Source organism: Anopheles coluzzii, chromosome 3 (genome assembly GCF_943734685.1).
Source record: "Anopheles coluzzii chromosome 3, AcolN3, whole genome shotgun sequence".
NCBI lineage: Eukaryota > Metazoa > Arthropoda > Insecta > Diptera > Culicidae > Anopheles > Anopheles coluzzii.
In genome coordinates, this window is record NC_064671.1 from 38197888 (window position 1) to 38221845 (window position 23958).

Sequence of the window (23958 nt, forward strand, 5' to 3'; positions counted from 1 at the left end):
AAAGGCATCGCAAAAGGGAAACGGGTAAATAAAAAGATATCTTGCGTCGTGAGGCTGCTTAACGATCTGTTTAGCACCGTCGCTGGACTGGGCGGTAAGGATTCTGAGTCGTGGTCTCGTCTGACGATCGAAACAGTCCCTGTCTTTTTGTCATGCACAACACATCACATACGCTGTGCAGCTCCTAGAAGAAATTGACCGTCTGGGGGCATCATCATTTTCACGTTGGCAAAAGTGGCGACCCGATATGCTGAAAATAATTATAAGATTCCACCAAGAATGCCCTAGCATGTATCGTCGTTCGCGCGCGTACACACAACCGTTGGATCAATGCGCCATCGGTAGGTACACTCGGTCCACGTCTACGCGAATAAATTGCACAACAGTTCGTGGAATTTTCGTTCTAGCATTCGTGAAGGGAGATTCGTGCCGGGGTCTAATTGTGCCATCGAAAAGGAATTGTATTAAGTTGGATTGAATTCGACTACCGTGCGCGAAAAATCCCATTGCCCTACCAAACGCTATGCCGATGGTCGGCGATTGTGTGCGGCATCGGCAGACTGCCGGTGGGCCGGAGCTTGGTTTAGATCGGAATCGTGGCAAAAATGGATAAACTGTTTCATATTCATTACATACCAGCACCGCAGTGTGTGTGTGTGTGTGTTGTGAAACCAACTGCCGTTCTACTTACTCCATTACACTGGCCGTGAGGTGACTGCATTGGCGACCACCTGGCCCGCGGTCTCCTGGAAGGAAAATCGATTGATGGTGGTGCTATTTCGATGGCTATTTGTCCCTGGTAGCTCCATCCCTACAGGGCTGTAAAGAAGCCGGTACGGTAGCTGCGCCAAACGGCGGGCATATTGGGGGTACAACAACCGGCTGACATCACAATATGCCTCAGTAGTCCCTCCGCTTTGTCGTGTCACTCCTTACAATGCAAAGTCTGTTACAGCCTTGTCAGGTCGAAGAGCGCGTCAGATTCAGTAAGCTAGCTTAAACAGGTAACGCAGTGTGTGTGTTGTCTTTGTAACACCGTGCCCAAAGTGAAACAAAAAAATTAAACAAATAAACAACTATTCACACTAATCCTAACACCATGCCAACATGGAGCTAAATAATAGCATCGCGTGAGCGGCATACGATCAGGACATGGAAGCTTTCGATTTTATGGACCCCTCCGGATGGCTTCTCCATCGCGTCGCTATGCGTGTCGCTCGCTGTAGGCCGTTTATAGCGTGAGACTGCGGAGAATTTTGTGGCGGTGAACCTTTGCCACTAAGGGTTGCGTCAATCGATGGCAGCTGGTTTCGGTAAAAGAGATTGGCAATGGATAAAGCTGAGGATGTGTTTGACATGTCGGTAAATCGATCTAATTATTTCCATGAATTTGGTGCAGTAAGATTACGGGCGGAAGTTTCTAAATCAACGATATCTTTAACTCACTGTCCTTCAGAAAACTATGTAGTGTATTGTTTAGCTTTAAGGTTTTCAATATATGTTGCACTGTAGTTTGCAATTAGGTGACATGAGTCTCATAGATAACTATAGCAATATATTGAAGGTAGCAACTTTTCATTTGGAATGAATAAACTTTTGGTGTTTTACATGCACAAACAAAATGAATATTAGGAATATTTAGATTTTTAATAACAACAAATGTAGTTTATCTTCTTTCTTTATTTGTTGAATCTTTTCTGGTCATAATATCTACTTTCTTAGTTAAATCTCGTTTATTGTACAATTGATTCAATTTGATTGTAATTTAAATTTTACAGTTTGTTTAGCATTTTTACTCAGTTTTGTTTTTTTTTTAAATAAGAATTCGTTGTGCATGAAGTTATTAAGTTGCTATGTCAAAAAAGAAGAAAAGGGTATGCCTGATATTTTAACTGTAGTTGGTTTTAAGAATTGTATACCGTTATATTCAGAGTGAATATTATGAAAAGATCTCAAACTACAGTCGAATGCTTAACATACGCCTTATGTTATGTTTTTGCAATTTAATATTCTAGTTGTAACTGGATCAGTAATCCGGAGCTACTTCCGGTGACTTCTTTAAAACCTTGGTTTTTCTAATTTATGTTCCAAAAATTTTAATGTTAGCTTTTAATTATAACTTATGTTACGATTATGTTCCCTTTATATGTCTCTTTAGCTTGCATGTAATGGCGTGGAACGTTGTCCCAGCACTTTGTATAGCATATACTCGTTCGAACGACGCGTTGGAAGTTATCCAAAATAGAGCAATCTTTAAAGACAATATGACTGCCACTCAATGCCGTCGATGATCGTTCCAATTGCTGATTGCAGCGTATAAATTATGTCCTGCCCAAACCGACACCCAACGGCCGAAGGCTAATGTGCCTTGTTCTACGACTTGGTACCGTTCCAAAACCCGCTTAAACATAAACAATCCTTTCCCACTGTTGAAAGTGGAAGGGCATCTTCGTCCTACTTTTTCCTCAAAAATCACCACCAGTCGTTATGCAAACCCTGCATGGACTGTTTCGCTATCGACGTGGTTTAACCACTACCCCATGCACTGTGGTGATAGCGTCGGGTTGGGGGTTCGGTTTCCCTCAGTCTCTAACTATCGTTGCTCATCGTTCGTTTTGTGGGTCAAAATGTCATGCGCTTCCTGTGGGTTAATGTGTGTGTGTATCTGTCTGTGATTGTTTTTTTTATGTTGCTTCTCTTTGGATCTTAAACTTTGTCTCGTACGCTTACTTGTGCCTTTATCTCGGACCAAAGGGTTGCGGCACTGCCGACGAGCGGGTTGAACGTGGTGCCTAGATAAATGAGTTTTATGTGTCTCTTTCTGTCACTTTTGCGAAAAGCCATCTATTGGAAGACCCATCAGATGTGTCTGTGCTGACAAAGCCAATTATCTTCTCGCAATGGTCTTGTAGCGGTTCGGATAGCACCGGACGGTAGTGTCTTCCGTTGCCGAATGATCTCAAATCCCGCCCGTAGGGAAGCTGTTAAAGTTCATAGGGCTTTGGGCCACCGACTATTGCCAATTTACACTGGGACACGATGTGCGTGATGGTCGTTGTACGCTGCTCGTAAGCCTTTGCTGCTGGTATCAGTTCTGAAATTTGGCTTCAAGCGATGGGTGCTTGATATGCATCACAACAGCCGAGGCAGGCAGGAATGCGTCATTAAACTCTGAAAGTCAGAGCTGTGTTCGCTTCAATGCGGCAGTTCGGTGCCGACTGGTGCAAGTTTGGTAAGCACATTTCGTGGAATCTATTCACCTCATTTGACAAGTTTTCGGTTTGGGGTGACTGACGAATTAGGTTTATCAGTTCTTTAGTGGATGGATGCTGGTCGAGAGTTGGAGTTGGTGTGTAATTGTAGTATAAAAATTAACGCTTTGCTTTGACATAGTAATGTGTTGAAGATGTGTTGGGTCTGAAAAATATCGGAATAGTACTACTAAGCGGCACATTTACCTCTGAAATGGGAAATGTAACATGTTTTGCACCATGTTTGAGCACGTTGATTAGAAAAGAAATGTGTTTTTCTTCTCCTTAAGATTTTTAATTACCTCGACCTCGTATCTTTGCTATTTTTACGATTATAGCCGTGTGCTTACAAGACCCATTCGACCGGTGTGGATCGACGCTCTGCTCCTGCACATGAATGCCAGCTGGTTTGACCACGAGCTCCACTAACCAGCATACTACAGACAATCTACTATTTTGGCATCGTTTCTCTCATGCCATGTGTTTTTTTTGTAATGGCCGGTTTGGAGGGCAAAAGGTTTTAGTTTTCTATTCTTGATGTTCGGTCGGTTGATTTTGTTTTTTTTTTTTCGTTCTCCTTGATTCACTTCAGTTTAGCGCTCAAAAAATCTCTAATCCAAATCGCGTGCACTTTTGTGTCTCGCTTGCTTCCCTCCCCTATCGCGTTTCCCTTACAACAGCGCTTCGCGTTCCTGTCGCGCCTCCCGCCTCCGATTTGATCCGTTCATCTTCCATTCGGCGATGCCGGGCGTATGCCAACCCAGAATGTGGATATATATGTGCCGTGGAATAAGCCGCGATGTCTGTTTTGGTTGTCGATGCCATCTGAACTGTTGCGGGAATCTATTTTTGTGCTGCAGCTATCGCCCGGCAGCCGTCGCAGTAATGTTGTGGCGGCGTAGGGTAAGACACTCGACATAAGACAACAGCCAGAGCGATCAGCGCTGATCACTCGGTGCTGGGTGTGGAGATGGGAGATGCAGGGTTAGCTCTTTAATGTCAGCAAATGGCGTTTTCCCTCTATAAGCCGAGGGCGGTGGTAAAAATGGTGGGACCGCACATTGTGGGGCGGCGGTGGTGGAGTATGAAGCGAGTCTACCGTCCCTGGGGTGTAACACGGGTAACCGTGCCCGGATTGAGTGTAGGTAATAGCTCAAGCTAACCAAGTATTCGTGGCACAGACACTCGCACTCGTTGGCGCAAAGACCACGGTGGTGGCCACGTCTATGATGCTGTTTGGTTGGCGTCATTTCTCAAGTGAGACAACTAGTCGCGGCCAATGGCGTTGTAGTGTGGCTTGGGTTGGGATGGGTTGTCGTGCGGAGAGCGGTTGGAATAGAGCCATTTAAGAAACGGCGCTAGTCGTACGGGAAGGAGAGCACTGGACGGGGTGCCAGGGTCGACCTGGGTGCCATGTGTCTCGCACCAGCTGGGACAGATCGATGGTGTGTTTGCATAGTGCATTTTTTGTGTAGTTTTGCTAATACCAAATCTCGTTTGAAGAATTTTCGAATGGCGGCGGACCGCTCGATGCAATCCAATTCAAGAGATCGCAATGATGTTAGTTGAACCGAGACACGGTAGCCAAAAACTGTAACTGAAGTAAAACAAAAGTGGCACTACATTTCATAGCAATGTGTTGCCGAACGAAGCAATATAAATCATGTGTTAATGTTTTGCTGCATCGGCAATAATGTATGATTTATTATTTGCTATTATTGATTATGTATTTTGAGACGTTGAAGCAAAAACAAAATATGAAACCAACTTACACCTACCATCATAATGATTACAATTTTTACTATACCATATGTTTTTCAGCTGTACCATAAACTGTTTACACATAATGAATGAAGCAAACAGAGACTTAGAGATACCTTTTAGACATCTTATAATAACACTAATCAAATTACGTTAAATGTCTCGCTTTAACCGAACAGCCACACAAAGCCCGCACTTGTTGCTTCGAATCCCGAAATGGATCAAATGGAGAACGAAAAAAAGAGGGGATCTCCATCCGCATTGATTCTGAACTTCAATTAGAGCAATCTGGGACTGGGAGGGAATAGATTCGGCACGGACTTAACTATTGTTATTAGCCTGTAGCTTCTCAATAGCCGACGCGATAATTGAATAAACTTTCTGCCAAATCTGCTCGATAAGCTCCGTGTAAATTCCGCACCACGATGTAATTCCGTACTTGGACCATTACCCAAACGCCCACTTACACAATTCGCTCGGCAAAGGTCCAGAGCAGCTGTAGAGATGATGCCGGTGGTGGTACACCGTTTGAGCCTGAACACGCGTGCTCCTCCGGACCTCTTCGGTGGAGCAAACTCATCGTTATCTTAACCTGAAATCGATTTTTGCTAATGTCCTTACTCTCGCCGTCTGTGTCATCCTTAGCAAGCAGTCTCGTCGTTTTTCTTGGGGCCAGACACACGGCCATCGAGGTCATGTTTCCCTTTCGACGAGTGTCTGTATGTGTGTGTGTGTGTTTCGGGCATACGATGACACCCATTTTATGGGTGGCGCTTCTAAAGGTAGACCCTACTTGCCTACTATAGCATACTTTCGGTGGGTCTTCCTCCCTGCCATACCAGTCCAGTCCTTGAAAAGCGTGGTCGGCTTAGTGGTAGAAAAGTTCCGTGCTTCCGTTGTTCGCTTTTGGTGCGCTTTGAGTGTGTGTGTGTGTCTACGTGCATGTGTGTGGTGTTCGCTCCCGCACCCGAACCGGACGTGACCTGGTGCTAATAAAAGAAATCGATATCTCCCGTTGTGGCAGTGCAGCCACACCCTTTCCTCCCCAAGGGCGTCGTAGTTATCCCGGTTTGTGTCGTAATGTAAAAGCAGTAAAAAAATGCTTCCCCTTCCTCCCTCCCACTACACACGGCATATCCTTTCACGGTGAGGGTGATCCTTTCCAAGCTTGCCGTGCGTGCCATGTGTACATCTTCGGGAGAGGTTTCCTTTCCGGTTTTGAAGCTTTCGGGTGTGTGTGTGTGCGTGTGTGTACCCAGATTGCCGTGCTGACATGGTGAATGGTGTGGCTACGAAGGGAGCAATCTCTTACGCCTTGCCTGCCAGGACATGCACACAAACACACATTTCGCACGTCTTCGTGTTGTTGTACTGTCTTTTCTTGAAACAGACACACATGTCAAAAGCGGCGTGGAATATTGCTGCCGATATCGATGATCGATGAAGAGAGGAAGGATGGCGGGGAAAGTGTTTTTTTAAGCGATCCACAATGGTTGGGCTTTCCTTCGAGAGGACTTTAAGCGTTTGCTTGTCGTTGTCTCCTTTTCCGATGCTTTGCTCGCAATCGTGAGAAAAACACAGCGAGTTTGAGTTTCTCCATCAGGCAATATCGATGTTTGATCGTTTTATTTTCATTTTACGACCTCTCGGTCATTTCTGTGGCCCTTCCGGCTTTGACGAATGATAGCGTTTGTTGGGACATGCTTATTGTGAAGCACTACTCAAACAAATTGCCACTTATTGAAATCCAATCCAGCTGGATGGAAAATGTAATGGCTGGATGGTACGAGTTAAATACTGTCAACTTACGTGTGTGTGTGTTTTTCAATAAGTGTGAAAACCAGAGTAAGACTCTTCCGTAGAGTCACATCGGTTTGATGTTAGATTGGTTGATTGTGAAGCAAATATCACACGATATGTTTTGTTTGGTTCATATTTTAAAATTGTATATGTTAGGCATTTTCGAATGGAATTATTAGTTAGCTCTTTACCTTAATATTTGTTAATTTGCTTGTTATTCAAATGATCATAGCATGGCATCTAGAGTATCTGAAGATGTTGCACCCGACATTTTGTCTAATGATTTCATCTAACACCTTACTCCTACTCCTGCTTGACAGGGAGACTTTGCGCTCCAATTGTCAGTGCTTTGAGTTTGCTATCGTTTTTCCACACCCGCCCACGGGCAATTAATTAACAGTGGCAGGTCGAAGCGGCAGCCCAATGGTGAAGCCGCAAAGCGGGTGTGGCAGCAGCAATGAATATTCAAAAGTTAATTATTCAGAAAATGAATTTATTGCCGCATTATCGGACGGCACACTAGTAAGTGCGCTTGACGCTGAGATGCAGCAAATCGGCCGCTGAGAGACGTGCTGCATTGATATTGCAACTGTTAGAGCGATGCTGGAATTATGATGTAAGCCATTCCCCGATCATCGTTAGTGTGTAATATTGATGAAGATTAGGCGAGAACATTATTTTTAACTAATAATCTTCATTTCAGTACAATATTGATGATGCTGTTACGATGACACAATGTGTTTGTTTTTAAATTTCAATTATGCTTTTACTGTTGGCTGTGATCTAATAAAGTGCTTCTTCTTTTTTACTTGCAGGTATGTTACGATTCTAAAACAAACGAAAACAATCCTTTCTTCTTGAGACAAACAGACGGTATGTGAGACTTTATACATATGGCGAAGAGTGTTGGACCACATGAATGATTCTCGCTCTAAACTCTACTCCTATGGAACAATGAATTGCATCATAACACAAAACCTTGAATTTTGTAATTCATCGAAGCGTGTAAAAAAACAACAGCAAACATCTAAGTCAAGGCTGAGATATTATATTTTTAATTTCCATTAGTTATCATTGGCTGCTTAATGCCGCTTGAAGATTGTATCGTTCGCACCCGTGAGGGTGCCCGAAGGCGGGTTTGATTGTCATAAGACACACTTTGGTGTCTTTCAGCCATTGCATCATAAATACAATCGTATTTGAAGCGCTTCGCTAAGCCGTTCGCGTGCAAGCGTGCGGGGTGGCCAGTCAGTGAGTGACTATATAACTCAACGGAAATTAAGTAATGCCCTTCAATCTCAAAACAGTAGCAGCAACGGCATCTGGTCACTTCCTTTCGTTTTCACGGCCGCCCATTGGAGCATTGTTCATCTCGGGTGTGCTTTTGTGAGGTAGAGGAGAAATACAAACATCGGGCTCTAACCCCAAAGAGCCGACTCGATTGCTGACAGTATGCAATTAAGTAGTCATGTTTGCTGCTCTATCCAGACCCGTGCCGTGTATGGATAATTTTGGAGGCAGCGGCCTTCAGTTCGGTCAACATATTGGAAAGAATGGATGTAGAAGCTTTTAGTCGCTTCTATGGGGGTTTTGGAGCTAAGACGGTATTATTAGTGGTGAGCTGCTGAATGTTACAGGAAGCCGAGCGTAACTGCTGCCAAAACTGGAAGGTGAGGTTGTTTGGAGTAAAAATGTATAAACCCGCGTATGACTTATGACGTGATCGCAGTGTGGCGTGCGTGTCTATCACGCAACCCGCAGTAATGCACGTTATTACTGTTGTGCTGGAATGGCAATTTGATACACAGGGAAACCTATAGCTCGAAACCCTATTGTTCAGTGGTAAAGTTTGGAGCATCATAAAATATTGCTGCCTGTTTCGTACATCATTTCTTCACCGAATTGAATTTAGCGATCGGCGATGAAATCGCCTTTGTTTTAAAGTCACTAATTGTAGAGCAGTAACAAAAAAAAACGCGTCGACCTGAACTGTCGTAGAAAGTTGTGAGAGACTGCTATGGCAAGGGGGATGCAAACAACAGATAACACGCCGTAAAACACATTAAACAGCGACCGCCTCACAAGTAGGGAAGTTATAAGCCTGCATCGCGTTGATTGAAATCGTACCTCACTTTTGTAAAATGGGCTGCCGTGGGATACGGAATATGCGTGTCGAATTACGGCGCAACCAGTCCAGTCATCTTCGCTGTGGCTGTGACCGAGGCCATTGTTAGCAGCACCGGTGAGATGAAGTGCTCGAGTGTAACGAGGCGATGCAATCGGACGATGCAATGCCACACCGTCACTGGAAGACGCGCTTCGCATCGCCGTGCTGCTGCTCCGAACGAGCGGTAGATTGCTCTTTCGCGCAAAACATCTCGCCAGTTTCGCGAGACTCGAGTGGCTTGGCGCAAAGGTGGCGGCGGTGGCGTTAGTGTCGCTGGTGTGTTGGTGTTGCCATTTATTATTGGCACTGTTTGGTGGTGCTCCCGGCGTTACGTGATTGTCAGCGTACACGTGCCGAGTGATAGGGTTGTTGGAGTTACAACAAAAAATGAAACGAATTGCGAAGTAGGGCCCGCAAAACTGGTTTGCGTCGAGTGGAGCACTTTAGGCGGAACTGTGTTTTTTTATCATCTCGAGCAAAGGCCCATGCCAATTAGAAATAATTTGCTTATAAAAAAAAACAATTGCGCTGTTACTGGCTGATGACAAATGAAGTATGTGTATTGTTTTATTCTAAATGAAAAATGAAATAAATGGTTGTTATACTACAGCAGCAGTTTACCAATTCCCTTCGGGCACTGTGCGATACCTTTGAATATTGATCGTTCAGGGCGCCAGCTGATTGTTGTTTACAATTGCGTAGCCATGCGTCAATATGAAACGTGACTTTTATTTTGCGATAGTGGGTAAAATGAAGAATGTATCATAGCACACTCGATTAAACATGTGTAAACATGCCATATGCGTTTTGGTTTTTAGTGTGTCCTGTGAGACACTACTCACAATGGTTGACATAATTAATGATAAAGCTGCATCGAATATATTTGCCTTTCTCGGCCACCCTTTTTGATAGACGATCTACCAGAGCATTGAATGCTCCTGCAAAGCTATACGTTTTCTTATTTGTTGCTTCTTTATTGTTTATGTTTTACTAACATAATAAACAACACCTTTTTGCGGCATGAATGTATTATTTATTATAAACTAAAATGGACGAATGTAGCTCAACCATCTTTCAAAATGTTCGTAAGCAACGAGAGCTAAAAGTTTTCTTGAACTACAAATATATAATTAATTAAGAAATAATTGTCTGTTAATAGGGCTAGAAGATTAAGAGTCAACAGACAACACAACACTTCCAAAGTTGTATGCCGTGACTACAATACAATGTGCAAGCAATCTATGTAAAATATCACTTTGTATTTAAGCCTTGTGTTTCTCAACCTTGTGTGAATTCAAATTTATTCCTCATTCTACATTCAAAGCATTTTGTGTTGTTGCTGTTTTAAATTCTTGAACAATGTCTGACATGCTAATGACCAAAGTTATGATTTAAAGCAAAGTAGAATAAAGTTGAAAGCCATCTAAACATATATAAATCAATTCATCGTTTAAATAAATTAGCAAAAGTAAAGATAACAACAGCAAGGTTAAAAAGTATAATATTAATACAATAAATTAAGCTGTATGATCCGTGCAAAATATCTGATGCAGTACTAATTCAATTCAACTAACAAATGGGACATTAATTCAGCATATCATTATATGTGCTTTAATTGTGCACTTGATGTTGCTTGCATTATGATTTTTTTTTTGCTGCTTGTATAATCAATATTTTATTTTGTACATGGCTCATATCCATAGTAATTATTACAATAATGTGTATTCTACCGATCTTGAAAATTCAGTTGATATACAACGTATGTCACCCTCTTCATGTGGTTTAGCAGTTCTTTGAAGGTAACAAAAAAAGTCGCAGAGTTGATTATGTGGTTTTTCAATAATTGGATCCCATTTGACAGCGAGCGTTTGTCATTTGCAATCCACCACAATCGGGTGCTCCGGCGTATGAACCGCAGTGTCAATCGGCCTGCACCGAAGTCCTTGCGGTAAGTGATTGAAGCTACGTGGAACACTACTATTCTCGCGGAACAAAAGCGGGTTGAATAATTGTGGAACAGTATTTAGTAATTGCTCAAATGAAATGCAGACGCCGGAAGCTAAGGTACGAACAAAGAACACCGTACACGGTTTATGCTTTGTTCGATTATGCTCTGGAGCTCTCTGGTGTGTCCTGCCAAGATTCCTTTTTTTTCAGCGAAGAGGATTACCCGTGTTGACGTTGCCGTCGGCAATGGCCTTGAATTGGCGGTTGCTTTGGCGAGCGAGCTGTCGGCGCTATTAAGCTTCATTTCGGCGACACACATATAAGCGGCATAAAACGGAACAATTAAAATGATTCTGAATGCCGCTCGACGGTGGACTGACGCGGGCGGCAGCATAAGGGAAGCCCACGGGTAGGGGAAATAATCACGGAACCGTAAAAGAGAGGGATCATTTACCGTAATTAAAGGTATTATTATTATGCTTTCTGTTCATGCTACTTACAGTCGTCAAGTTTTTTTATCTCGTCCCTCGCTGCCCCGGTTTCAAGTTCATTGATTTTTTTCTGCCGTGTTTTTCCTTTCGGTAATCAATCGGTTGCTTCGGCTACTCATCGTCCAGGCGGTTGGCATACTGCCCCCGTGAAGCTGGTGCACGAAGCAGGGCAGTGGTAGGGGAATGGAGAAGAAGGAAAAGAAAAATTAATTAAGCTAATGAGAAGGTGGACAAAGCACTGGGAGAGTTCTAGTGTGTATGAGAGCCTGGACTGGGCAGCAGGTATCTTAAAATGTAAAGGTTGTTCTCTAATTGATTCGCGCGTTCGCACCGGTGGCCGGTACCTGTGGGTGCAGGGCGAGAACAAAAGGTTCGTCGGTTGCAGCGAAAAGGTCATTCATTTGAGATCGTTAAGGAAACCCGCAAACAATTAAAACTAACAATCTCACATTTACACCCTAACGATTGTGTGTTTGCAGTATCAAAAATCGTTTGGCGGTTGTGTGGTTGCGATCGATGTTTCCATGTAGAAACTTTTGAGGTTAGTAAGTGAACGCTTTTTTGTGATCCCTAAAAGTCGAGAAACAGAAAATCGGATCGGATAATCGGACGAAATGCATTACATTGTGAGGGAACCATCACTACCTGTGAAAAGTTCAGAACCATCGTATAATATTTTGGTTTAAATTGAAAGAATTGCGGTATACATGATTCAAATCACACCGCTGTTTATTTATTTTCATCAAAACGATATATAAATCCTCTGTCAACGCTTACAAACAACTATTGTGTATCCTATACATCAAACTAACGACTTTTTGAAAATTGAGTCTTGATCCTTAGCTTCACATACAGTCTACTTCATTGACCTGTAACATTCGGCTAACGGTGCTTGGAAGCTTTGCCTCTAGCCAAACTCGATTTAAAGAGCACCCTCCATGCATCATCTTCATTGGCTGGCAGTTTCGGGTTTGTTCCTCGCTTACACTAAAAAGGTATAAAATACACATCTTGAAGTGTTCGCTCACTCTCTCCCTCTACCTTTCTCTCTCTTCCTCTCTGTCTCGCTCGCTCTCTCTCTCTTTTTCCCTCTTCAAATTCCGCATTGTGTCTTTCGGTTTTGTTTGAAAGTACCATTATTTACTCGATGGAAAAATTTATGTGCGCTCAGCGAGAAAAATGTGTCCCATTTCCGATGCAACCGTTGAACCGGAACCCATGCAAAGGGTGTGTGTGCTCCATGTGTGTGTACTCCATCGGAAACGGAAATTTAGTACCCGTCCCGCTTGGTGGGCCGTAATTGAACATCTTTTCCAGGATCTTTGTGCCCTGCCTGGTGGTGAGGTTGGTCTTTTTTCTTTCTTTTGGCAATGGAAGTAAAGAGCTTTTTTGTTCGGTTTTATGACATTTTACAGCGAACCTGCAACGTATGTTGTGTGTGTGTACAATAGGATTCGGGACGCGGCGACGTTTATAGCAACAGGCTAAAAAATGTGGCTCCCTATGCGCGCTCCTGAGGCTATTTTTCTCATTGTTGCAATATTTGTTTTCATGAGGAGCGAGCGCCAAGAGTTTCTGGCGGCGAGCGGATTGCTTCGTGCCTTTTTGGAACGAAATGAACTTTGCAACACTTCATGGTCGAAAATCATTGCTCCTCGTTCAACCGCCTATGGAGCATGCGTTTGCGTTTGTGCTGTGTTTATTTATGTGCCTATGAAAATCAATCAAACACATCAGTGGCAGCTTTTACGAGCGGCAATAAATTATAGGATACCTCGTCTGATTTTGCGAAGGAAAATTGGGCGCATTGATTTTTCTCTGACCTTTAGTGTAGGTGTGTATTAAAGGTAAGGCAACTCGTCTAGCAGCATACGGTAATAGGGAACTCAGTTCAAGAAGTTATTTTTTAACAAAAATAGCTATAAGCAATACGGATAAGAACAATTGAGCAAAGCTTCTTGTTTTTTTTCGTTACAATAATATTACCTGTGTAAATTGCAGTGTTTTTTCTACCATTTCTACTAACAAATGCATTTACTTTACTTTCCATTAACAGTTTTTTTTACCTCCAAGATTGCTATCTCATTCTATTCACCCTGTTTTTGCTTACTCATTGCCCACTGTTTGCTGAAATCTTTCCCACTGTGACCGATTCTAACTTGAAACAGCCTATTACAGGGTTTCCCACGATTTATTGGTTGGTTCCCACGATTTATTGGTGCGTTCCCACGATTTTTTGGTCATTTCCCATAATTTTTTGGTAGCAACCCACGATTTATTGGTCGGTTCCCAAATATTATTGGTCGGTTCCCAAATATTATTGGTCGTTTCCCAAATATTATTGGTCGGTATTATATTATATTATATTTGGGAACCGACCAATAATATTTGGGAAACGACCAATAATATTTGGGAACCGACCAATAATATTTGGGAACCGACCAATAAATCGTGGGTTGCTACCAAAAAATTATGGGAAATGACCAAAAAATCGTGGGAACGCACCAATAAATCGTGGGAACCAACCAATAAATCGTGGGAAACCCTGTATGGCAACACTTGACGCATGGTTTGTTTGGTCGATAAAACAAATATTGGCGTTTCGAATGCACTTAGCACCGCCATACAAGCGCCATAGGTGCAATTCCATATTTTTATGATACTCACATAAGAAAACTATTACCGCCAGCTTGCGTCATTGCTAGTTTTTCGCCTGTGTTTGCTGTTGCTGTCCAGCTAGAAGGTGAAACGCTGTTGTTTAAAATGCAACTTGCTGCTCTCTGAGACATTGATTAAAGTGAGTTTAGGTGAATGATTTTTTTAAAATAAAATTGCCTTGATTTTGCCGTGGACCTCTTATTAATGACGGTGTTGTAAAGATACAAAAGAAACCTGCTCTTTTTCTGTTTTTATCACTCGTCACGTATGTGCACGTAATAAATAAAATCCTGTTAACAGACCTTGGTGTGCTGTCTTTGCATAAGATAAGGCCGCTCTGAAAGCAGCGCAGGGAATATGGAGCTGTAATAGAATTTTAATGATTGAATTTGAACGCCACAGAAAGGGAGATGCATATTTCATGCTAAATCTAATGTGATTCCCTTCCTTGCTTCAGGCACACATACAGCGTGTGCGTGTTTGCGCCCTGCACCGCATTCGACCACCAGCCATTGCTGTGCGTCTTGTGCAAAAGGTTCGCTCGCAGCAACGATTGGCCCGAACACTTGCCCCGAAACAAAATGGTACAAAATATTTTCGCCGTCGCGCGTAACTATCGTGTGCGGAGCAGGGAGCCAGCCGGGCAAATTTTCCATTCACGATGGCTAATCCGTTTCAAATGACCGTTCCAGCCACCGGCTGCGAGCGAGAATGTCCTTTTAAGAGCCACTAATGGTCGGCGGTAATAAATATTCGCCTGCAAGCAGGCAAACGACGTTGCCATCGTGTGCATACTGATACCGGTTTTGTTGGATCCTTGGGTGCCAACACACCACCACATATTTCGCACAATCATATGTATATCGATGGGACTTGCCGAGTCGTGAAACGATGGTAGATGTCGGCAAGATGTCCTTGTGACCTAGGCCGGGCGCTGCAGAGAAGTGGAGTAGAGGCTGCCAACGGTAGCTCATCATGTTGGCACTATTGGCGCACCATCATAAGAACGATTTATTCGAGGAATTTGCAATAATGCCGTCTGCGGTTTTTGTCAGCGCCAAGTGTGCGCTATCGTCCGTCCCGGGGGCCATTGAAGACGACCGGGGTACGCTGGTGACATTTATTCGATTGCGACTGACCGACGACTGACGAGTTAATCATGTTTCGCGGTGAACACTGTATATGGGCTGGACCCCCTGTTTGACCTGTTTGATGTTGGAAAGGGTATAGAGTGATTGCAATGAACGAGCTTTCATTTTATGTCATGGGTGAGGTTGAGATGTTCAACGATTTGCAGTTGAATCTTCACAGCATGGTTTATTAATGTTGAGGGCAACGACTCAAGAAATTTTAATGTTTAAATTGAAATGTACGTTAATGGATACTGCTTTGCACAGTTAATATAAAGCTTTCGGTTGGTGAAGTTTTTTGCTGAAATAAAAAATAAATGAATAAATAAATTAAGGAATAAATAATTATATTTTATTGGATAAAAATTAAAATAATGTCACTCAAAGGGAAACATATTGTTCGGCAACATATATATGTAGAAACAAAGCTGATGGTTATCCTAGCTAGGGTATCTTAAAAAAGAAAGAAAGGCCAGCGTTGCAGATTTCGGTTTCTTTTACTCTTGTAAAACCCGCCAGAGCTAATTTTATGCAAAACATACCCACAGCGAACATTGTGCGGTAACCAACACGACAAAAAACTGTCCTCCTCCTCAAACAACAACAGGCGGTGTACGTGTTAACTAATTGTTAGCATGGCAGTAATATTCTTAGTCGCTGTAGCAAATTATTGAAATCACCGTGTACCTTGCGGTGAGCGTAAGTTTCGTTTACACGCCCCTATCCGTTCGTTTCCAGAATGGTAAAAGTTAATCAACCACAGAGAAAAGCCACATCAACCGTTCTTGTAAAAGTTGACTTTTCTCAAGGATGCTAGATAGCTGCTCGATAGAATTCGAATTGTAAAATTTTCAATCACCTGTGAAAGTAAATTTCGATTGCTAATCATGCGAAAAATTGGCTTGTTACTGGAACGGTTTTGTTCGTTAACGAAATTATCGTTTCATGGAGATTAAATTTGACCTTCGTACCTGTGGCTTTCTACCATTAATTTCATATCCGCCTATATTGAGGCAAACAAGCGTTGGATTTCAAATTGACTGCCGACTGCGATGGGGCTGCCGCGATGAACGCGATGGGTTCCAATGCTGATCATTCGATACCGCGAGCAGCAGCCGCCGCCGCCGCCTTATCCGCCGGTTGGATTATCAGGTCAGGCATCTTGCGTCCGTGATAAAATTGGCTTGAAAATACACAAAATTCCAATAGGCAGGGTGGGGTGTAATCCAAAGAAAAAAAACAATATTACACCAGAAGGAGCACCCAGATGCCGCACAAAGAGATGATTGAGCTAACAAGCGGGGCGTGAGCACAAATCGGCAGGAAAGCGATTAGGTAACGCTGTAAATTGACAATTACTGTACCTCGCCTCCGCCGTACTTGTCCTTTTTTTGTTTTGTTCGAAAGAACTGTGGATAAAGCGGATATGTCGTTCGACTTTGCCAAAGACTTCGGTATAAGAAAAGCGACATAATGTTCTGTGCAAAGAGGGCGTTTCAAGTGTTTTTTCATTTAAAATTCAAATTTAACTAATTCCGCTTTCGAGTGGCATTTGTTTGAACGAGGAGGTTGAAGGGGAGTTTTTTTTTATTCTAGTCGTTATCTTCTCTTGGTTGATAGGAATCCAACAAGGTTTCACGAATGCAAAGTTCTACAGTAAAACAACCGAAATGCTTATACTAAATATACTTTTATTGCATATTATCAAAAAGGCTGATCGATTGTAATGTAATGTAATGTAGTGTCAAATTAAGGTGTTTTTTATTCGCAAGCACATTAAATGTTTTAAAAACTTTTCAAAAACTCTCTCGGGAGACACAAAACTAAAAAGGACGCTATGCAAAATACAAACAAAATGGTAAAAGTGCTCTACAGCTACAATCTTTTGGCATGAATTTTCATGATCTACCTCGTCAGGACATCGGTGCGACGCTTTACTCATAAATATTTTGAATGTGTTTACATTTCGGCACATCCAGCTGCTGGCAAGCTGGTCGGGGGAGTTGGTATTCGGCGAGATAATTTTCCTGTTTTCGGTAAAATTGCATTTGTTCCGTCGTGGCTGTCCACTTCAGCACCTGGGACGGTGGATGAATTCTGTTGATATATTTATCAGCAGCAGTGTTGTAACGGTACTACTACTACTGTACGGCAAAGAGTGAAAGCTGTACTACCGTTCTGATTGTGCGCTCTTTGTGTGCGCCCTTATAACTTTTAGGGGTTCGTATGGCGAAGGAAATAGGTCTCTGCTTTTGCCACCATTTATGACGCAATTTTATTTGGGTATCCCGCACGGATTCCCAATACACAGCACACAAGCTGTGCGTGTGTTGCGCCACATTTCACTTTCCGTCTAATATATGAACAAGGCATCTGCAAGCACAAGTCAGACGTTTGTGCCTAATATTGGTTCGGAGCTTCCCACGTTCCCTCTGGGGAGTGATAAAAGTTTTACTACCTTTTTTGACCCTTTTTCTCTCTTTCTCTCTCTCGTTTGAAAAGCCCAACAATGTGAACCATGGCCATGGAGTAGTGTCAATTTGGTTGTCACATGTATACGATAATAATTCATACCACGCTGCACGTTCAAATCATACGGATTGGTGGTATGCGCTGTCGCACGATTTTCGTGATAATTACATGCGAACGCAAGCCGGATATTGTCATTTTGGCTGTCATTGGAAAAACGCTAACCATTATTTAAGCTTGAAAAGTATAAGTTATTTTCGAAGTTTTTTTTAGCAAACAAATCCTCTTTTACAATCTAAAATGCTGAAATTGGTTGCTTACAATAACATTTGTCTTAGTTTAATAGCTCTCTACTTTGTATATACTAAATTATAAAAAAGTGCTATCATATTTGTGACAGCTACCTTCAATACTCTTGATAATATTAACCGGACACTGATCGTCTTTGTACTCACCGCCAGTTCTCTTCTATTCCACGGTAGCGTATATTTATTGCTGACAGATTATTCACGTGATAAATAAGTAGAAATGTAAATAAAAAGCTTTTCGCTTCCGACTGAAGGCTCTGGTGGCGTTGTGTACGTTGATTTACAGTCATTGAGGCTGTGATGGTGTCATGGTATGGCTTGGGTGGCACTGCTTTAAATAAAACAATCTGCTCGGCCCTACATTTATAAAGTGTGTTGGTAAACATTAAATGTTAATGCTGATTTTATCATTGTTTGTAAGTGCCTCGGAACCATCTGCTTTTAAATGTGCCTTTGTCTGTTGTGAAGAGATTCATAAATATTGCTGTAAATAAAGAACAATTCATTTGATTTTGTTACGTGTTATGAAACAAAAATAGTCCTAAGTATACAAACTTATTAGATTCAAATATGAAGTCTAGATTAGACGTCATATCAAAAACGTATACTTTAAAAGTAAGATATCCAACCATCATATGCTTCAATTTGTCTTAAAATGTTTCTTTATTCTTCACGTATCGAGTAACGTACAGAGAAACATACAGCATTTCCAAATTTAATTCTACCATTACGTGTTTTGACCATTTCTCATTTTGAGTTGCATATTAAATTTAAATTAATTTAAAAATTTAAACGATTTATAACTCTACACGGAACGGGTATATTGCTGTGCGAATGGTAGCACGGTTGGTTGAGTTATTGATTTAATTGTTTTCTTTTGGAAGCAACAGAGCGACAAAGTTGTTTAATGCGTTTGCCGTCACGATGAAATGTAGATGGCGATGATTTCGCTTCGGAAAACAATAATTTCAAAGTGTAGATTGAATTTATCATTTTCCTTTTTAGTTCTGTTGTCGTTGAGGTACGTATGAAACGGAACGGAAGCGAGAAAGATAAATCATTTAACATATGCAAAGCACTTTGTCCTACTCACTGAACGGTTGTTCAAGTAACGTGAATCAATTTTAACAGCGAAAGTAAAAAATAATAATAACAAAAAAATATTTCATGTGAAACAGTAACCGTGAAAAAAAGAACACCACAATCTGTACTAATGGGGCGCGCAGGCAGCGAAAAAGCCGTATGTCGAGATGAGTTTTAAGCGGTTTGTGGGCGGCATTGTTGCGGTGCATGATGACGCTACTGCGTTGTATTGTCTACCACCGGCAGAACGAGAATCGTTTGCAGCGACGACAAGTGGGCTGTTAGGTGAAAGTAAAATGTACCCACAAAAAAAGTGCAAAGAAAATAGAAACCAGAACCAACCCGATGACACTTGGAAATGATTAATTGTCCGCGCGAAATATGCTGTAAATTGCAATTCGATCCTGGTGAATGAAATCACCCAGTTGCTGGACTCATGATCTTTCTGTCGCTCTCTCTCTCTCTCTCTGTGTTTTGTCACTATACCGAATCGCCACCCGGAGTACCACATATTCACAACGGTATGCACATTGTAACGATGGGTGTGGACCTTTTTTTTAAACTCAACTTTTGTCAGCCCACCACATTCACTACCGCGCTGCAGAGATTCGACCGTCAACGATGACACTCCGGTCCGGGGGTATGTTGAACTCGCTGTCCCAGGAATATTGAGTGGTTTAAAAATAAATCAATCTGAAAGGGAGGGGTGGTATTCATTTTCCCTCCGCCAAATGAAATGAGACATTGAATTCAATTCCATAAGCGGGTGGTGGCGTTGGGATAGGGTCGTGGAAGGGGAAGTATCTGGATTCTCATAATAGAAATGTGCGCTTTCTGCGTTCCGTTCCTACTGCTGCTGCTGCTGCGACTGGCGGTGTCGATGTTAGTCCATGTCGTGCAGAAGTCGTTGTACGGTGACAGTCAAAAATGGAAATTAGGTGAAACAGCAGCAGAAAGTGTAGTGCAAATATTTTTTTCTTGCCTGATTTATAGGTTCAGTTGCCGTCTGGTTAGAGTAGGGGAGCTGGGATTGTGTGATAAGTGAAGCAGTTTGCTAAACACCGAGCGGGTCAAAAGCAAACAATTTGTGCAGTGAAATGTTAAATTCACTGCAAATGGAGCGATTGTCAGAAATGTGTACGCTCGAATACATGTATTACGATCTTAGAATGGTTGTCTTTGTAAATGAGCATTGTTGTTCTTGCACTTGAATGATTTTCGAAGTTATGCTGAATGCTTTTCTATGGCGACAAACGACTACAGAAGGCAATCTATTAGGAGGTATTATGTTAGAGGAGAATGATTTTGCCATTATTTCAATGGAAAAGATGTCTATGTACAATACCTAAGCTGTCGATTGATTTGCTTGTTGAGTTTCAATGATTTAAAAGGTAGTGAATTGTGTTGAATTGAATATTATTGCCTTGTACCCATTATATATCTTTTAAGATCCTAGCAGCTTTTATTACTCAATTGCTTCACAATAATGCACATCTTGACGAATATTTACAGCAACACATGACCGTAATTGTGCTGCCAGATTCGACACCATTTGACAACCATCTGTATGCATCTGCTCCATCAGGGATGGTGTAGCATGTGTGGCCCGGAAACCCGTTTCCAACAGAAACGCTATAATTATTTATGCAATGAGATCCGCCTTCAAAGCACTGCTCGTTTGAGACGTTCAATTTAAACCGGTCAAGATGATGACGCAGAAAATGCGTTCGTTAGTAAAATGTGACGGCATCGGCTTGTTTTAAAACGGCCGTTATTTCATCAAACAGCCTGAATTCAAAACATGCCTTCTTTATGTGGTGAGATTATTGTGCATTTCATGTTATTTAGGTAATTTATTATTTATATTAGATTTCTGTCCATGTTTTTAATATTATTTTCTCTTGAAATTCATTTCATTTTGAAAGGGTTACGGATAAATATTGTTTGATGTGGCCATTAGCTAGCGTCCTAAAAGTTTGTGAAGACGGTTATAATAAACGTGCCACTTAATGGGAATTTACTACCCTCCCACTCACGTGCGCCACCTTTGCTTCCGTCATCGCTGCAGAGGGGGGTTTAAGTCGACGCAGGAAAATCTCTCTTCGTTGTAGACACTCAATAAGGTTAACCATTAATTGATGGATAGACACTCCCTTCGCTTTAGCCGATTCGTTGGGTCACACTTTTGCTCTTCGACCCGCTCTTCCTACGGCTCTCCTCCGCCTAATGCTGTCAGTGTCACCAGCGGTTTGGCAGAATATTTTCCTGCCATGCACTATTAGTAGACTCACGGGAGAGATCTTTTCACTGCCATGTGGGTCGGCAGCCGTGGCAAAGGTCTTCGTTTGAATAATAGAGTTGTTAATCTCAGTCGGTTGCGGTTTTCCCTCAGGGGGTAGTGGATACACAGGCAGCATATGAGGTGGGAAAAATGTTTGTGAGTGTGTGTGTGCATGGGTTATCTTTCAGTATTTTTCTTCTTCGTGTGAACATTTTCCCTTCCTGTCCAATAAATCGATTACGGTTGCTTCCAGAGGGCTGGCAGTAGAAAATAAATCATAGCTTTAAGCATTAATAAAGCATTGCTTTGACAGCCACCACTCGTTTGCTAATAGAAGAAAATCAAAACACGCCTACCGTTCCATGTTTTTAAGCCTGTTTGCAGAGTGTGAAATCAGTTCGGTTTTGTTGATATTTTGGATGTTGATGTAGTTGCGAGTTAGATCATCTATGAATGAAAATTCGATGCAAACGATACGTTCATGAATTTCCCTGAAGTGTGACGCAAACGAATATGATGCAGCATCTCATTTACGCTTCAACAGTTGTACGTGTGGGCTTCATATTTGTAGATTAGCAAAGTATGTATGCCTACAGCGAAGATCTCCGTGGTTTACATTTTTGTCAAACAATATTAATTCAACCAATCAGCTAATTAATGTGTGACTGTCGAGATTAATCTACCAATCGACAACCTCGCAGCTCCATCTTCTAACCCATTTCGTGTTGCTTATGTAAAACAGCTATGTACAGTATCTTCAAGATTCCCTCGTAATGAATGGCTTACTCATGATTCATTATCCATGTTTCAACGCAAAATGTAAATCGCGTACGCAGCAAACGTTTTATTAAACCGAGCTGCGGCGTACAGCCGTGCCATAGCATTTGGCAAGTGCTGCACTGTCGTCGTAGGTTGCCCCGGGTTTCGGGGGCAACGAAACGGATTTAAATTATCCCCCGGTGGATTGTTTATACTCATTTAACGCTAGCCGGAGCCAAAGGCAACGGCGTGGCCCACACCGAATGTTTGACGCTTCGTTTCACGAGCCGTTCCGCTGCGTGTTACGTTATACGGTGCGGCGGGAGATGAGTTGGGCGTTCCGTGAATTGTGAAAAATCTGCTACCGCTTGCGCTTTTGTAGGTTTTTCCGGTGAGGAGGGCTGTCGGGCGGGCAGATCAGACAGTTTCACTCTTCGGGGTTGATTGGGTTGTGAAAATTTGCACACCGACACACAAACCGTAACCGATCGTCAGACGATAATTGATTAATAATCCCGCAGTGTGTTTTCGGTGCGGCTGGGGCAAAGTTTCAAAGGCGTGTTCTTGCCCGTGGCAGTATAATTGCTTGATTTACTTTTAATTATCGCTCAAGCTCGGTCGCAAATGACGTGATTTGGATTTATGTTGTTAGCACAGTTTGGAACAAATAGCACATTCATAGCTTTCATCTGGTTTTTCTTCTTCTTTCGTGCAGCACCACGTAGATGGTGTTTTAACAGAATTACGTCTTTTGTATAGCTTGACTTTTCTGCATAAACATTTTAAATGATAATTTAGCTCTAACCATAGGTAATTTTCTCATTAAGAAATCACACAATTACAATTCTAGATCTAGCAATTAATTATATATTTTTAAAGATAATTTGTGCCTAATCTGCCCTAAAGTGTATGTCGTATATTATCGACAAGGGCTTAAAGTAACATGTGTTTATTATTCAGTTCAAAACAAAAGCACACACAATTAATATTCATGCACCGGCGACCATCGAGATACGCTCCTCTCGAGTTACGACAGTTAAATATTGTCATTTAGAATAAATTGATGTAAATTGAATTGATTTTTTGGAATTTCTTACTGATAACCGTTAAGTACACATTTGTAAAGATTCCCCAACTACTCCATCAAGTATATTTATATTGTGTTAATGACTTTCAGAGTAAAATTTATCGAACATTGTTTTAAATAAAATACACGAAATCAGATATTCGACATACAACATTTTCGACTTACGCCTTGTCTTGGGACACTTTTTCGTTCCTAAAAGGTCTACATAGTCGTATCTAAAAGGTCATCAGTACTCGAATATTCTATGAATGGCCATGTGACTCTACTTTCCTCAAAATGCGACGTAACTAATGCGAATGCCTACTCCCAATCCGTCAACACTGCTACATAAAATGAGACACTGCACAAGAGTTTCGAATTCATTCTGTGATTCAAATTCATTTGTAAAAAAATATTTTTGTGTACGGCACTGTAGTATGCAACAAATTTGATGAGTAGTAAGAAGTACGCCGCGTTTCAACCGACCTACGAAGGGTAATCTACTCCAGTCTAACTCTTAACTCAAATGTATCACTTACGGTATTTAGTGATTAAAACGTGGTTGTCACACCACCAGCGCGCGCGTTAGTCCAATCACCAGAAGCCTAATATAGCATCACATCGTTCATGTTTGTCGCACTAATTACTATTGCTGATGTTGCTTTCAGCGGGAAACATGGGTTGATGCGTTTGGAAGCATAACAGTGCTCAAACAACAAACAAACGAGAGCATTAGCAGGGAAGGGGTCACGGAATGGTCTTACGGCAATGCTGTTATGGATTTTAG

The 23958-nt window shown here is 41.9% G+C and overlaps 2 protein-coding genes across 8 annotated transcripts in view; both read left to right on the forward strand.

The window, feature by feature from the left end:
- The window catches only part of LOC120957747 (uncharacterized), a 457854-nt gene that overhangs the window by 424114 nt on the left and 9782 nt on the right, over positions 1 to 23958 (forward strand). The window lies entirely within an intron of this gene.
- Positions 1 to 23958, forward strand: part of LOC120957744 (pseudouridylate synthase RPUSD2-like) — a 203896-nt gene that overhangs the window by 111097 nt on the left and 68841 nt on the right. The gene's annotated exons all lie outside the window — the stretch shown is intronic.